A 17,122-nucleotide genomic window follows, 5' to 3' on the forward strand; every position below is an offset into this window, starting at 1 on the left:
AGTGTGTGAAAAAACGCTACCGTTTCTGGGAAAAACGCGGGAGTGGCTGAAGAAACGGAGGAGTGCCTGAGCGAACGCTGGGTGTGTTTGTGACGTCAAACCAGGAACGACAAGCACTGAACTGATCGCACTGGAAGAGTAAGTCTCGAGCTACTCAGAAACTGCACAGAGAAGTCTTTTCGCAATATTGCAAATCTTTCGTTCGCAATTTTGATAAGCTAGGATTCACTCCCAGTAGGCGGCGGCTTAGCGTGTGCAATGCTGCTAAAAGCAGCTTGCGAGCGAACAACTCGGAATGAGGGCCATTATGTCATACACAGTAGCGGATCTTGCCACGGGCAAGCAGGACTTTTGCCGGAGGCGGCGTTGCCTCGAGGGCGCCGCCGCCGTCCTGAGGGCGCCACCGTCATGGCAAGATACGTTACTGGTGCCGATGCCATGCGGTGCGCGATGATGTCATCGTGCACTGCACAGCATTGTGGGAGAACCATAGACGCTAGAGGTCATAATTGACCTCTAGTGTCCATGAGGTGCTATGGGCATCGCCTTGGCTGGAGGACTGCACAGTAGGCAGGAACACCACACTTCGGCACCGCAACACACTTCCTGAAGAAAGTGAAAGTAAATTACAGCTCCCAGCAACCCTTGCTGCCAGGAGCTCCCGACAGCAAGGGCTGTTGGGAACTGTAGTTTACTTTCACGTTCTTCACTAGTGCATTGCTGTCCCGAACACCAGCGCCTGTTCATGCCTACTGTGAGATCCTCCAGCTAAGGCGATGCCACTACTAAGTGATTCCACCCATTGGCCGAGGGTGGCACTGCCGAGCGGCACCCCCTCCTTGACTGGCACCCCTGGCGAGTACCATCCTGGCCAATGGGTAGGTACGCCCCTGCCCATGGCTCCCAAGGGACCCGTCTATACCCCATGGTACTAGTGTGGACCCCAGCATCCTCTAGGACGTAAGAGAAAACGGCTTTTCTAGTCCTGGATTAAATGTTTAGAAGTTCAAATTCATGCCCTCATTTAACATTCTTTTTTTGTCTTTAAATATCGTTTTAAGTGGTATTTATGGTTAATCCTGATTCATTATTCTCCCCTAGCGCTGTTTTCTGTCAGCGCAATTTTTTCCCCCCTCTTACAGAATGGATGTCTAACCTTATTTATCAAATGTTAGAAGGTTCGTTTTAGTGCTCACTGCGCTATTTGCACCTCGCCAGCACTTCTCGGGGGAGATGTACTAAGCCTGAAAAGTGATAAATATCACTGTGATAAAGCACCAGCCAATCGGCTCCTAACTGTCATGTCACAGGCTGTGTTTGAAAAATGACAGTTAGGAGCCGATTGGCTGGTGCTTTATCACAGTGATATTTATCACTTTTCAAGCTTAGTACATCTGGCCCCTCATCTTTTAAATAGCGCTGCCCTGCGCTACGCTCCAGGATACTGTTCTGAAGCTTCCTGCTTTGCTCCCATAATGCTCAGTGGCATCCTTGTTTCTATAGCAACAGACTTGCCTTGCTCAGACGCTAAAGGCTTCAGCTCCAGACCTTGCCCCGCTGAGAGTCCCAAAATGTTTGCTGCGTCTGGAAGAAGCTACTGCGTTTGTGCGGAGAATTTGAAAGAGACAGCACATGCGCAGTATGTGAAGATGCCGGTGCTATACGTAATTCATCAGTGCTGCTGGAATTTAAACAGCAGTGCTGACAGAAGAAATACCGCTACTGCTCGCCGTGGTTTAAGCTCATCTTAAATAGATATGCATGAAAGATGAAATCAATATATCAAAATAACACTACACTGCAGACTGCATGATAAAAGAGGGCAACAGTTTGGAGTGCTGGTTTGACTTTCTCATGAAGCCTTTGGTGTTATTAACGGCAGTGACGTGCGGTGCGGTGAGGCAGAGCCTTTCCTGTCATACTAACAATTGTGCCAGAGTTTTGACTGTATAAAGTATATGAAATATACAAAAAATATGTTTGAAATATCTTCTTTGCATTATTCTAATAATTTTTATAGCCAAAACTCTGGAGTAAAAAGTCTATGGCAGGTGGGGCAGTGCCTCACCTACCTATCTTATCCGCACATCTCTGATCAGAACTCACCAAATTTTTAGGAGTTTATGCAGGGCTGTTTCTAGCCAATTTGGCTCCCAGTGCGAGATTTTCAAAATGCGCCCCCCCCATTGACATAAAAAAAGTGCCCCCCATAGATATTTTGCGCGCTCCGGACAAGGGTGTGCGGCCTCATTAAAATGATCGTGGCCTCATCTGATCTAATCATTACGGCCACCACAGGGGGGGGGGGGGGGAAGAGTCCCCAGTTTACACATTACGCAGGCAAGAGTCTCCATTTTACACATTACAGCAGGCAAGTGTTCCCATTTTACACATTGCGGCAGGCAAGTGTCCCCATTTTACACATTGCGGCAGGCAAGTGTCCCCATTTTACACATTACGCAGGCAAGAGTCCCCATTTTACACATTGCGCAGGCACGTCTCCCCATTTTACACATTACGCAGGCAAGAGTCTCCATTTTACACATTACGGCAGGCAAGAGTCCCCATTTTACACAGTACGGCAGGCAAGTGTCCCCAATTTACACAGTGCGGCAGGCAAGTGTCCCCATTTTACACAGTACGGCAGGCAAGTGTCCCCATTTTACACAGTACAGCAGGCAAGTGTCCCCATTTTACACAGTGCGCAGGCAAGTCAGTAGCGGATCTTGCCACGGGCAAGCAGGACTTTTGCCCGGGGCGCCGCCTTCCGGAGGGCGCCGGCGCCATCCGGAGGGCGACGCACCATGGCAAGATCCGCTACTGTGCCCGCCCCGCCGCTGTGCCCCCCGCTGTCACCCCCGCCGCTGTGCCCCCCGCTGGTCCCCCGCTCTGAAGGGAACCAGACGCTACACGTCTAGTTTCCCTTCGTGGAGGCGACCTTTGCTGTGCAATCGCGCACCGCACAGCGTTGTGGCATAGACGCTAGGGGTCATAATTGACCTCTAGTGTCTATGCTGATCCGAGGAGAGGAGCGGCGCCGGCGGCTGTCTGCAGCGGTCTGGATCAGGAACGGGGATAGTAAGTATACTTTTTTTTTTATTCTCTTCCAGCGGTGCTACAGGAGGCACAAATGGGGGCGTTACTGACCACACCCCGTGTGAAGCCACGTCCCTATAGTTTTGCCCGGGGCGCAACCACAGCAGGAACCAGCCCTGAGGCAAGTGTCCCCATTTTACACAGTACGCAGGCAAATGTCCCAAATTTACACAGTACGGCAGACAAGTGTCCCCATTTTACACAGTACGCAGGCAAGTGTCCCCAATTTACACAGTACGCAGGCAAATGTCCCGAATTTACACAGTATGGCAGACAAGTGTCCCCATTTTACACAGTACGCAGGCAAGTGTCCCCAATTTACACAGTACGCCGTAGTGATGTGCACCGGAAATTTTTCGGGTTTTGTGTTTTGGTTTTGGATTCGGTTCCGCTGCCGTGTCTTGGATTCGGACGCGTTTTGGCAAAACCTCCTTGAAAATTTTTTGTCGGATTCGGGTGTGTTTTGGATTCGGGTGTTCTTTTACAAAAAGCCCTCAAAAACAGCTTAAATCATAGAATTTGGGGGTCATTTTGATCCCATAGTATTATTAACCTCAATATCCATAATTTACACTCATTTCCAGTCTATTCTGAACACCTCACAATATTATTTTTAGTCCTAAAATTTGCACCGAGGTCGCTGGATGACTAAGCTAAGCGACCCAAGTGGCCGACACAAACACCTGGCCCATCTAGGAGTGGCACTGCAGTGTCAGACAGGATGGCACTTCAAAAAAATTGTCCCCAAACAGCACATGATGCAGAGAAAAAAAGAGGCGCAATGAGGTAGCTGTGTGACTAAGCTAAGCGACCCAAGTGGCCGACACAAACACCTGGCCCATCTAGGAGTGGCACTGCAGTGTCAGACAGAATAGCACTTAAAAAAATTGTCCCCAAACAGCACAGGATGCAAAGCAAAAAAAGAGGCGCAATGAGGTAGCTGTGTGACTAAGCTAAGCGACCCATGTGGCCGACACAAACACCTGGCCCATCTAGGAGTGGCACTGCAGTGTCAGACAGGATGGCTCTTCAAAAAAATAGTCCCCAAACAGCACATGATGCAAAGAAAAAAAGAGGCGCAATGAGGTAGCTGTGTGACTAAGCTCAGCAACCCAAGTGGCCGACACAAACACCTGGCCCATCTAGGAGTGGCACTGCAGTGTCAGACAGGATGGCACTTCAAAAAAATTGTCCCCAAACAGCACATGATGCAAAGAAAAAAAGAGGCGCAATGAGGTAGCTGTGTGACTAAGCTAAGCGACATAAGTGGCCGACACAAACACCTGGCCCATCTAGGAGTGGCACTGCAGTGTCAGACAGGATGGCACTTCAAAAGATAGTCCCCAAACAGCACATGATGCAAAGAAAAATGAAAGAAAAAAGAGGTGCAAGATGGAACTGTCCTTGTGCCCTCCCACCCACCCTTATGTTGTATAAACAGGACATGCACACTTTAACAAACCCATCATTTCAGCGACAGGGTGTGCCACAACTGTGACTGAAATGACTGGTTGGTTTGGGCCCCCACCAAAAAAGAAGCAATCAATCTCTCCTTGCACAAACTGGCTCTACAGAGGCAAGATGTCCACCTCCTCCTCATCCTCCGATTCCTCACTCCTTTCACTGTGTACATCCCCCTCCTCACAGATTATTAATTCGTCCCCACTGGAATCCACCATCACAGGTCCCTGTGTACTTTCTGGAGGCAATTGCTGGTGAATGTCTCCACGGAGGAATTGATTATAATTCATTTTGATGAACATCATCTTCTCCACATTTTCTGGAAGTAACCTCGTACGCCGATTGCTGACAAGGTGAGCGGCTGCACTAAACACTCTTTCGGAGTACACACTAGAGGGGGGGCAACTTAGGTAAAATAAAGCCAGTTTGTGCAAGGGCCTCCAAATTGCCTCTTTTTCCTGCCAGTATACGTACGGACTGTCTGACGTGCCTACTTGGATGCGTTCACTCATATAATCCTCCACCATTCTTTCAATGGTGACAGAATCATATGCAGTGACAGTAGACGACATGTCAGTAATCGTTGCCAGGTCCTTCAGTCCGGACCAGATGTCAGCACTCGCTCCAGACTACCCTGCATCACCGCCAGCGGGTGGGCTCGGAATTCTTAGCCTTTTCCTCGCAGCCCCAGTTGTGGGAGAATGTGAAGGAGGAGCTGTTGACGGGTCACGTTCCGCTTGACTTGACAATTTTCTCACCAGCAGGCCTTTGAATCTCTGCAGACTTGTGTCTGCCGGAAAGAGAGATACAACGTAGGTTTTAAATCTAGGATCGAGCACGGTGGCCAAAATGTAGTGCTCTGATTTCAACAGATTGACCACCCGTGAATCCTGGTTAAGCTAATTAAGGGCTCCATCCACAAGTCCCACATGCCTAGCGGAATCACTCTGTTTTAGCTCCTCCCTCAATGTCTCCAGCTTCTTCTGCAAAAGCCTGATGAGGGGAATGACCTGACTCAGGCTGGCAGTATCTGAACTGACTTCACGTGTGGCAAGTTCAAAGGCTTGCAGTACCTTGCACAACGTTGAAATCATTCTCCACTGCACTTGAGTCAGGTGCATTCCCCCTCCTTTGCCTATATCGTAGGTAGCTGTATAGGCTTGAATGGCCTTTGCTGCTCCTCCATCCTCTGAAGCATATAGAGGGTTGAATTCCACCTCGTTACCACCTCTTGCTTCAGATGATGGCAGGGCAGGTTCAGGAGTGTTTGCTGGTGCTCCAGTCTTCAGCACGCGGTGGCTGAATGCCGAAAGTGGCCCGCAATTCTTCGGGCCACCGACAGCATCTCTTGCACGCCCCTGTCGTTTTTTTTTAAATAATTCTGCACCACCAAATTCAATGTATGTGCAAAACATGGGACGTGCTGGAATTTGCCCAGATGTAATACACGCACAATATTGGTGGCGTTGTCCGATGTCACAAATCCCCAGGAGAGTGCAATTGGGGTAAGCCATTCTGCGATGATGTTCCTCAGTTTCCGTAAGAGGTTGTCAGCTGTGTGCCTCTTATGGAAAGCGGTGATACAAAGCATAGCCTGCCTAGGAACGAGTTGGCGTTTGCGAGATGCTGCTACTGGTGCCGCCGCTGCTGTTCTTGCTGCGGGAGGCAATACATCTACCCAGTGGGCTGTCACAGTCATATAGTCCTGAGTCTGCCCTGCTCCACTTGTCCAGATGTCCGTGGTTAAGTGGACATTGGGTACAACTGCATTTTTTAGGACACTGGTGACTCTTTTTCTGACGTCTGTGTACATTTTCGGTATCGCCTGCCTAGAGAAATGGAACCTAGATGGTGTTTGGTACAGGGGACACAGTACCTCAATCAATTCTCTAGTTCCCTGTGAATTAAAGGTGGATACCGGAAACACGTTTCTCACCACCCAGGCTGCCAATGCCTGAGTTATCCGCTTTGCAGCAGGATGACTGCTGTGATATTTCATCTTTCTCGCAAAGGACTGTTGGACAATCAATTGCTTACTGGAAGTAGTACAAGTGGTCTTCCGACTTCCCCTCTGAGATGACGATCGACTCCCAGCAGCAACAACAGCAGCGCTAGCAGCAGTAGGCGTTACACTCAAGGATGCATCGGAGGAATCCCAGGCAGGAGAGGACTCGTCAGACTTGACAGTGACATGGCCTGCAGGACTATTGGCTGAGGGAGTTGGTGGTGTGGTTTGCAGGAGCTTGGTTACAAGAGGTAGGGATTTAGTTGGCAGTGGACTGCTTCCGCTGTCACCCAAAGTTTTTGAACTTGTCAATGACTTCTGATGAATGCGCTGCAGGTGACGTATAAGGGAGGATATTCCTAGGTGGTTAACGTCCTTACCCCTACTTATTACAGCTTGACAAAGGCAACACACGGCTTGCCACCAGTTGTCCGCATTTCTGTTGAAATAATTCCACACCGAAGAGGTGATTTTTTTTTTTTTGTATTTTGACCAGGCATGTCAATGGCCATATTCGTCCCACGGACAACAGGTGTCTCCCCGGGTGCCTGACTTAAACAAATCACCTCACCATCAGAATCCTCCTTGCCAATTTCCTCCCCAGCGCCAGCAACACCCATATCCTCATCCTGGTGTACTTCAACAGTGACATCTTCAATTTGACTATCAGGAACTGGACTGCGGGTGCTCCTTCCAGCACTTGCAGGGGGCGTGCAAATGGTGGAAGGCGCCACCTCTTCCCGTCCAGTGTTGGGAAGGTCAGGCATCGCAGCCGACACAATTGGACTCTCCTTGGGGATTTGTGATTTAGAAGAACGCACAGTTCTTTGCTGTGCTTTTGCCATCTTAAGTCTTTTAAGTTTTCTAGCAGGAGGATGAGTGCTTCCATCCTCATGTGAAGCTGATCCACTAGTCATGAGGAACATAGGAGAGGGCCTCAGCCGTTCCTTGCCACTCCGTGTCGTAAATGGCATATTGGCAAGTTTACGCTTCTCCTCAGACGATTTTAATTTTGATTTTTGGGTCATTTTACTGAACTTTTGTTTTTTTGGATTTTACATGCTCTCTACTATGACATTGGGCATCGGCCTTGGCAGACGACGTTGATGGCATTTCATCGTCTCGGCCATGACTAGTGGCAGCAGCTTCAGCATGAGGTGGAAGTGGATCTTGATCTTTCCCTATTTTACCCTCCACATTTTTGTTCTCCATTTTTTAATGTGTGGAATTATATGCCAGTAATATATTTATCAATAGCAATGGCCAACTACTATGTATACTGCGCACAAAAACTGAAATGCACCACAGGCATGGATGGATAGTATACTTGACGACACAGAGGTAGGTAGAGCAGTGGCCTTCTGTACCGTACTGCTATATATTATATACTGGTGGTCAGCAAACTGTGCAAAACTGAAATGCACCACAGGTATGGATGGATGGTATACTTGACGACACAGAGGTAGGTAGAGCAGTCGCCTACTGTACCGTACTGCTATACATTATATATACTGGTGGTCAGCAAACTGTGCAAAACTGAAATGCACCACAGGTATGGATGGATAGTATACTTGACGACACAGAGGTAGGTAGAGCAGTGGCATACTGTACCGTACTGCTATATATTATATACTGGTTGTCAGCAAACTGTGCAAAACTGAAATGCACCACAGGTATGGATGGATAGTATACTTGACGACACAGAGGTAGGTAGAGCAGTGGCCTTCTGTACCGTACTGCTATATATTATATACTGGTGGTCAGCAAACTGTGCAAAACTGAAATGCACCACAGGTATGGATGGATAGTATACTTGACGACACAGAGGTAGGTAGAGCAGTGGCCTTCTGTACCGTACTGCTATATATTATATGCTGGTGGTCAACAAACTGTGCAAAACTGAAATGCACCACATGTATGGATGGATAGTATACTTGACGACACAGAGGTAGGTAGAGCAGTGGCCTACTGTACCGTACTGCTATATATTATATATACTGGTGGTCAGCAAACTGTGCAAAACTGAAATGCACCACAGGTATGGATGGATAGTATACTTGACGACACAGAGGTAGGTAGAGCAGTGGCCTTCTGTACCGTACTGCTATATATTATATACTGGTGGTCAGCAAACTGTGCAAAACTGAAATGCACCACAGGTATGGATGGATAGTATTAGTGATGAGCGGGTTCGGTTCCTCGAAATCCGAACCCCCCCGAACTTCAGCCTTTTTACACGGGTCCGAGGCAGACTCGGATCTTCCCGCCATGCTCGGCTAACCCGAGCGCGCCCGAACGTCATCATCCCGCTGTCGGATTCTCGCGAGGCTCGTATTCTATCGCGAGACTCGGATTCTATATAAGGAGCCGCGCGTCGCCGCCATTTTCACACGTGCATTGAGATTGACAGGGAGAGGACGTGGCTGGCGTCCTCTCCGTTAGAATAGATAGAGACACTTGAGTTGATTACTTAGTAATTTTGGGGAGCATTAGGGAGTACTCAGAGTGCAGAGTTTTGCTGATAGTTACTAGTGACCACCACCAGTTTTATTTATTATTTAATATAATCCGTTCTCTGCCTGAAAAAAAACGATACACAGTCACATACCATAGCTGTGCTCAGCCTCAGTGTGCTGCATGATAATATCATCTATATGTATATCTGACTGTGCTGAGTGCTCACTGCTCACACAGCTGAATTGTGGGGGAGACTGGGGTGCAGTTATAGCAGGAGTACAGTGCACACTTTTGCTGCCAGTGTGACTGACCAGTGACCACCAGTATATTGTCTGCCTGAAAAAGTTAAATACTCCTGTGGTGTTTTTTTTTTTATTCTATAAACGCATTCTGCTGACAGTGTCCAGCAGGTCCGTCATTCATTATATTATATAAATATTTACCTGCAGTAGTGTTATATTTTTTTTGTTCATCTCTATCATCTTTATCATCTCTATATTAGCAGACGCAGTATGGTAGTCCACGGCTGTGGCTACCTCTGTGTCGTCAGTGCTCGTCCATAATTGTATACCTACCTGTGGTGGGTTTTTTTTTTCTATCTTCTTCATACTAGTAGTTTAGGAGTCTGCTGACAGTGACCAGCAGGTCCGTCATTATATTATATATACCTGCAGTAGTGATATATATATATTTTTTATATCATTATCATCTCTATACTAGCAGACGCAGTACGGTAGTCCACGGCTGTAGCTACCTCTGTGTCGTCAGTGCTCGTCCATAATTGTATACCTACCTGTGGTGGGGTTTTTTTTTCTATCTTCTTCATACTAGTAGTTTAGGAGTCTGCTGACAGTGTCCAGCAGGTCCGTCATTATATTATATATACCTGCAGTAGTGATATATATATATTTTTTATATCATTATCATCTCTATACTAGCAGACGCAGTACGGTAGTCCACGGCTGTAGCTACCTCAGTGTCGTCAGTGCTCGTCCATAATTGTATACCTACCTGTGGTTGGGTTTTTTTTTCTATCTTCTTCATACTAGTAGTTTAGGAGTCTGCTGACAGTGTCCAGCAGGTCCGTCATTATATTATATATACCTGCAGTAGTGATATATATATTTTTTTTATATCATTATCATCTCTATACTAGCAGACGCAGTACGGTAGTCCATGGCTGTAGCTACCTCTGTGTCATCAGTGCTCGTCCATAATTGTATACCTACCTGTGGTGGGTTTTTTTTTCTATCTTCTTCATACTAGTAGTTCAGTAGTCTGCTGACAGCGTCCAGCAGGTCCGTCATTATATATTATATATATATACCTGCAGTAGTGATATATATATATTTTTTATATCATTATCATCTCTATATTAGCAGACGCAGTACGGTAGTCCACGGCTGTGGCTACCTCTGTGTCGTCAGTGCTCGTCCATAATTGTATACCTACCTGTGGTGGGGTTTTTTTTTTTCTATCTTCTTCATACTAGTAGTTCAGCAGTCTGCTGACAGCGTCCAGCAGGTCCGTCATTATATATTATATATATATACCTGCAGTAGTACAGTTGTTCCCAATGTTTACCCAAGGGGGTTAGACAAAAGGAGACCAGCACACCACCAAATGAAAAAATATGAAAACATTTAATGAGTAAATGGCATTATCAGGCCTTTGGAAAAAGATTCTTAGTACTCATCATAAGTCACTGAGCAGTATTCATGGAACAGAACAGCCATCCCAACGGCCCGTTTCGGTTGTCACACCTTCATCATGGGGTCAGCTACAACATAATGTTCAAACAGAGGTCCTTATAAAGCTATACCATTAGAGTGAATCAAGTACACCTGCTTCTCCCAATCACCAACAATACAAAACACCTCCCAAAAGTATGTAAGCGGGCCAGAGTGGAACCACAGAAGCAGGACAAAGTCACCAAAACCACTAACGTTGGTTCCGTCGTGCCGGAAGTGACAACACACGACCGCGTTTGTCAACATCCGCCAAAAAGCGGAACCCGAGCGCCGGGATATGTTTCCGGGGCACTAACAAAGGTGCCGCTGTGCCGGAAGTGATGTCGCGTCATCGCGAAAATCAACATCCGCCAGGCCGTGAACCAGCCTCAGATCTCGGGCAATGTCACTGCCTATGGGTTCAAACACACAGCTCGTCACATACAGTAATAAACACAGAAAAAACAAACAAAAATAAGTCATACAACACAGAAAAATATCAGTAATAATAAAAAAGAAAAAGGATACTACTGATTTCTTGTTGAAATTGAAACAGTTTGGGGCTCCACCAGATAACTGTCTTTTGGTCTCTTTAGATGTAACGAGCTTATATACGAATATTACACATACTGCAGGCATCAATGCGGTACGCCGCGTAGTGATGTCCAATTCTAGTTATAAAGGTCCACCTGTTGATTATTTAATTTTGCTTATGGAGATTATCTTACACAAAAACTATTTTTTGTTTAATAATGCATTTTTTTTACAGCTTCAAGGAACCGCCATGGGTTCAAACATGGCACCGTCATATGCTAACATCTTTATGTATGATTTTGAAACTGCGTACATTATATCAGATCCACTCTTCTCCAGATTTATCAGCTGTTATTATCGATATATTGATGATTTGTTTTTTGTTTGGTCAGGGACATCAGTAGATTTAGAACTGTTTGTGGAGCAATTAAACCATAAAGTGGATAACATCACCTTTACGTGTAGGAGTAGTGCCGCCAGTATTGAATTTCTGGACGTTTTGGTATCTATTGATAACAATACCTTCCATACGGAACTTTTTAAGAAACCCACGGACAAAAACACATTACTTTTGGCAGACAGCTTCCACCCACGGCCCTTGAAAAAAGGACTTCCATACTCACAACTTGTTAGAGTTGTCAGAACAACATCAGATCCTTCCAAACTCCCAATAGCCCTACAAAAAATGGGTGATAACTTTATCCAGCGGGGATATAATAAAGATGAAGTTGAAGAAGCAATTGATCGATGTTTGCTATTGAAACAGGAAGACCTTCTATCCACACAACGTGTCGATGCAACCTCTGCTAGATTGGTTTTTCCTACTACATATTGCACTTCCTCTGGGTTAATTAGGAAGATTATTACCAAGCACTGGCACATACTGCAAGCAGACCCGATCCTTGGACCAAGTTGCAAGAATTTACCTCTCTTCAGCTATAAGAGAAGTCGCAACTTAAAGGAACGTATTACATTCTCAGATATTAGTCCAGGAATACACACTAATTCGCATTGGCTTTCCCTGCAAAAAGGAGCCTATAAGTGTGCGGGCTGTGCCAATTGCAGATTCCTCATACTAGGAAAAGCCTTTACGCATCCAATTACCAACAGTAGCTATACTTTAAGACATCGATTGACGTGTGATTCACGCTATGTGGTATATATTATCCTTTGTCCTTGCAACAAACTTTATGTGGGTAAAACCATCCGTATGTTAAAAGAACGTGTATCCATGCACAGGAGTTCAATCAAGAAGGCCTTTAATGCTTTAGATTCCAGCACACCACCAGTAGCCAGGCATTTCGTTACTAGTGGCCACACTATGGCGGACTTTAGATGTATGCCAATAGACCATATCCCCCCACTATGTAGGGGCGGTGATAGACATCGCATACTTCTACAACGCGAATGTGAATGGATCTATAAGCTAAATTCAACTGCCCCTAGTGGTTTGAATGAAGAACTTATTCTGACTCCATTTATTTGAGCTCCTCTACTGTTATTACTGTTTGTCAGTAGATTGACTAAGTTAGCATACTTTATGTCTAATTTTCTTTATTTAGGACTGTCCATGACAGTGTCACTATTGTTTTTTCTTTATTTATAAAGTGTTTTGTACTGTTGACATGCCTCTATGTCGGCATTCTCCAACATAAACGGTTTTGCATGTTTGTTTATGATATTTTTTTGACCTAGGTTTGGTCTATACCATCTAATGAGACCCTTTGTTCTGTGTTTGAATAGTGTCGACATCCAGGCTGCCCTATTAAGATTAATTTTTCTTTTTTATTATTACTGATATTTTTCTGTGTTGTATGACTTATTTTTGTTTGTTTTTTCTGTGTTTATTACTGTATGTGACGAGCTGTGTGTTTGAACCCATAGGCAGTGACATTGCCCGAGATCTGAGGCTGGTTCACGGCCTGGCGGATGTTGATTTTCGCGATGACGCGACATCACTTCCGGCACAGCGGCACCTTTGTTAGTGCCCCGGAAACATATCCCGGCGCTCGGGTTCCGCTTTTTGGCGGATGTTGACAAACGCGGTCGTGTGTTGTCACTTCCGGCACGACGGAACCAACGTTAGTGGTTTTGGTGACTTTGTCCTGCTTCTGTGGTTCCACTCTGGCCCGCTTACATACTTTTGGGAGGTGTTTTGTATTGTTGGTGATTGGGAGAAGCAGGTGTACTTGATTCACTCTAATGGTATAGCTTTATAAGGACCTCTGTTTGAACATTATGTTGTAGCTGACCCCATGATGAAGGTGTGACAACCGAAACGGGCCGTTGGGATGGCTGTTCTGTTCCATGAATACTGCCCAGTGACTTATGATGAGTACTAAGAATCTTTTTCCTAAGGCCTGATAATGCCATTTACTCATTAAATGTTTTCATATTTTTTCATTTGGTGGTGTGCTGGTCTCCTTTTGTCTAACCCCCTTGGGTAAACATTGGGAACAACTGTATTATTAAGAAACGACACGGCACCCTTCTATTTTTTGTTTAAGTGTGTGCGCTTCATTTCTGGACTTTATATACCTGCAGTAGTGATATATATATATATTTTTTATATCATTATCATCTCTATATTAGCAGACGCAGTACGGTAGTCCACGGCTGTGGCTACCTCTGTGTCGTCAGTGCACGTCCATAATTGTATACCTACCTGTGGTGGGGGTTTTTTTTTCTATCTTCTTCATACTAGTAGTTCAGCAGTCTGCTGACAGCGTCCAGCAGGTCCGTCATTATATATTATATATACCTGCAGTAGTGATATATATATATTTTTTATATCATTATCATCTCTATATTAGCAGATGCAGTACGGTAGTCCATGGCTGTGGCTACCTCTGTGTCGTCAGTGCTCGTCCATAATTGTATACCTACCTGTGGTGGGGTTTTTTTTCTCTATCTTCTTCATACTAGTAGTTCAGCAGTCTGCTGACAGCGTCCAGCAGGTCCATCATTATATATTATATATACCTGCAGTAGTGATATATATATATTTTTTATATCATTATCATCTCTATATTAGCAGATGCAGTACGGTAGTCCATGGCTGTGGCTACCTCTGTGTCGTCAGTGCTCGTCCATAATTGTATACCTACCTGTGGTGGGGTTTTTTTTCTCTATCTTCTTCATACTAGTAGTTCAGCAGTCTGCTGACAGCGTCCAGCAGGTCCATCATTATATATTATATATACCTGCAGTAGTGATATATATATATTTTTTTATATCATTATCATCTCTATATTAGCAGACGCAGTACGGTAGTCCACGGCTGTGGCTACCTCTGTGTCGTCAGTGCTCGTCCATAATTGTATACCAACCTGTGGTGGGTTTTTTTTTTTTTCTATCTTCTTCATACTAGTAGTTCAGCAGTCTGCTGACAGTGTCCAGCAGGTCAGTCATTATATTATATATACCTGCAGTAGTGATATATATATATTTTTTATATCATTATCATCTCTATACTAGCAGACGCAGTACGGTAGGCCACGGCTGTGGCTATCTCTGTGTCGTCAGTGCTCGTCCATAATTGTATACCTACCTACCTGTGGTGGGTTTTTTTTTTCTATCTTCTTCATACTAGTAGTTTAGGAGTCTGCTGACAGTGTCCACCAGGTCCGTCATTATATTATATATACCTACAGTAGTTATATATATTTTTTTTTATATCATTAATTATCATCTCTATACTAGCAGACGCAGTACGGTAGTCCACAGCTGTAGCTACCTCTGTGTCGTCAGTGCTCGTCCATAATTGTATACTTACCTGTGGTGGGTTTTTTTTTTCTATCTTCTTCATACTAGTAGTTTAGCAGTCTGCTGACAGTGTCCACCAGGTCCGTCATTATATTATATATACCTACAGTAGTTATATATATATTTTTTTATATCATTAATTATCATCTCTATACTAGCAGACGCAGTACGGTAGTCCACGGCTGTAGCTACCTCTGTGTCGTCAGTCACTCGTCATCCATAAGTATACTATCCATCCATCTCCATTGTATACCTGAGGTGCCTTTTAGTTGTGCGCATTAAAATATGGAGAACAAAAATGTTGAGGTTCAAAAAATAGGGAAAGATCAAGAACCACTTCCACCTCGTGCTGAATCTGCTGCCACTAGTCATGGCCGAGACGATGAAATGCCATCAACGTCGTCTGCCAAGGCCGATGCCCAATGTCATAGTACAGAGCATGTAAAATCCAAAACACAAAAGATCAGTAAAAAAATGACTCAAAAATCAAAATTAAAGTCGTCGGAGGAGAAGCGTAAACTTGCCAATATGCCATTTACCACACGGAGTGGCAAGGAACGGCTGAGGCCCTGGCCTATGTTCATGGCTAGTGGTTCAACTTCACATGACTATGGAAGCCCTCATCCTCCCGCTAGAAAAATGAAAATAGTTAAGCTGGAAAGAGCACAGAAACGAACTGTGTGCTCTGAGATGGTATCACAAATCCCCAAGGAGCGTCCAAGTGTGTCAGAGGTTGCGATGCCTGACCTTCCCAACACCGGACGGTAAGAGGTGGCTCCTTCCACCATTTGCACAACCCCTGCAAGTGGGGACAAATTAATACTCAGTGAGGAGGATTTACACTGTGAAAGGGGTGAGGAATCGGAGGATGATGATGAGGTGGACATCTTGCATCTGTAGAGCCAGTTTGTGCAAGGAGAGATTGATTGCTTCTTTTTTGGTGGGGTCCCAAACAAACCAGTCATTTCAGTCACAGTTGTATGGCAGACAATGTAACTGAAATTATGGGTTTGTTAAAGTGTGTATGTCCTGTTTATACAATATAAGGGCGGGTGGGAGGGCCCAAGGACAAGTCTATCTTGCACCTCTTTTTCTTCTTTGCATCATGTGCTGTTTGGGGACTAGTTATTTTAAGTGCCATTCTGTCTGTAACTGCAGTGCCACTCCTAGATGGGCCAGGTGTTTGTGTCGGCCACTTGTGTCGCTTAGCTTGGCCATCCAGCTACCTCATTGCACCTCTTTTTCTTCTTTGCATCATGTGCTGTTTGGTGCCTATTTTTTAAATCTACCATCCTGTCTGCCACTGCAGTGCCACTCCTAGATGGCCCAAGTGTTTGTGCCGCACACTTGTGTCGCTTAGAACAGTCATACAGCTACCTCATTGCGTTGCTTTTTCTTCTTTGCATCATGTGCTGTTTGGGGACTAGTTTTTGAATAGTGCCATCTTGTCTGCAACTGCAGTGCCACTCCTAGATGGGCCAGGTGTTTGTGCCGCACACTTGTGTCGCTTAGCTTAGTCATATAGACACCTAGGTGCAACTTTTAGGCCTAAAAACAATATTGTGAGGTGTGAGGTGTTCAGAATAGACTGGAAATGAGTGGAAATGAATGTTATTGAGGTTAATAATACCGTAGGAGCAAAATTACCCCCAAATTCTGTGATTTTAGCTGTTTTTATGTTTTTTTCCAAAAATCATCCAGAACCAAAACCAAAACATGAAAGGGTGGTTTTGGCAAAACCAAGCCAAAACCAAAACACGAAAATGGAATTAGAACCAAAACCAAAACACAAAACACGAAAAGTGCCAGCCGCACATCTCTAGATAGTATACTTGACGACACAGAGGTAGGTAGAGCAGTGGCCTACTGTATAGTACTGCTATATATTATATATACTGGTGGTCAGCAAACTGTGCAAAACTGAAATGCACCACAGGTATGGATGGATAGTATACTTGACGACACAGAGGTAGGTAGAGCAGTGGCTTACTGTACCGTACTGCTATATATTATATACTGGTGGTCAGCAAACTGTGCAAAACTGATATGCACCACAGGTATGGATGGATAGTAT

This window comes from Pseudophryne corroboree, chromosome 4, assembly GCF_028390025.1.
Source record: "Pseudophryne corroboree isolate aPseCor3 chromosome 4, aPseCor3.hap2, whole genome shotgun sequence".
NCBI lineage: Eukaryota > Metazoa > Chordata > Amphibia > Anura > Myobatrachidae > Pseudophryne > Pseudophryne corroboree.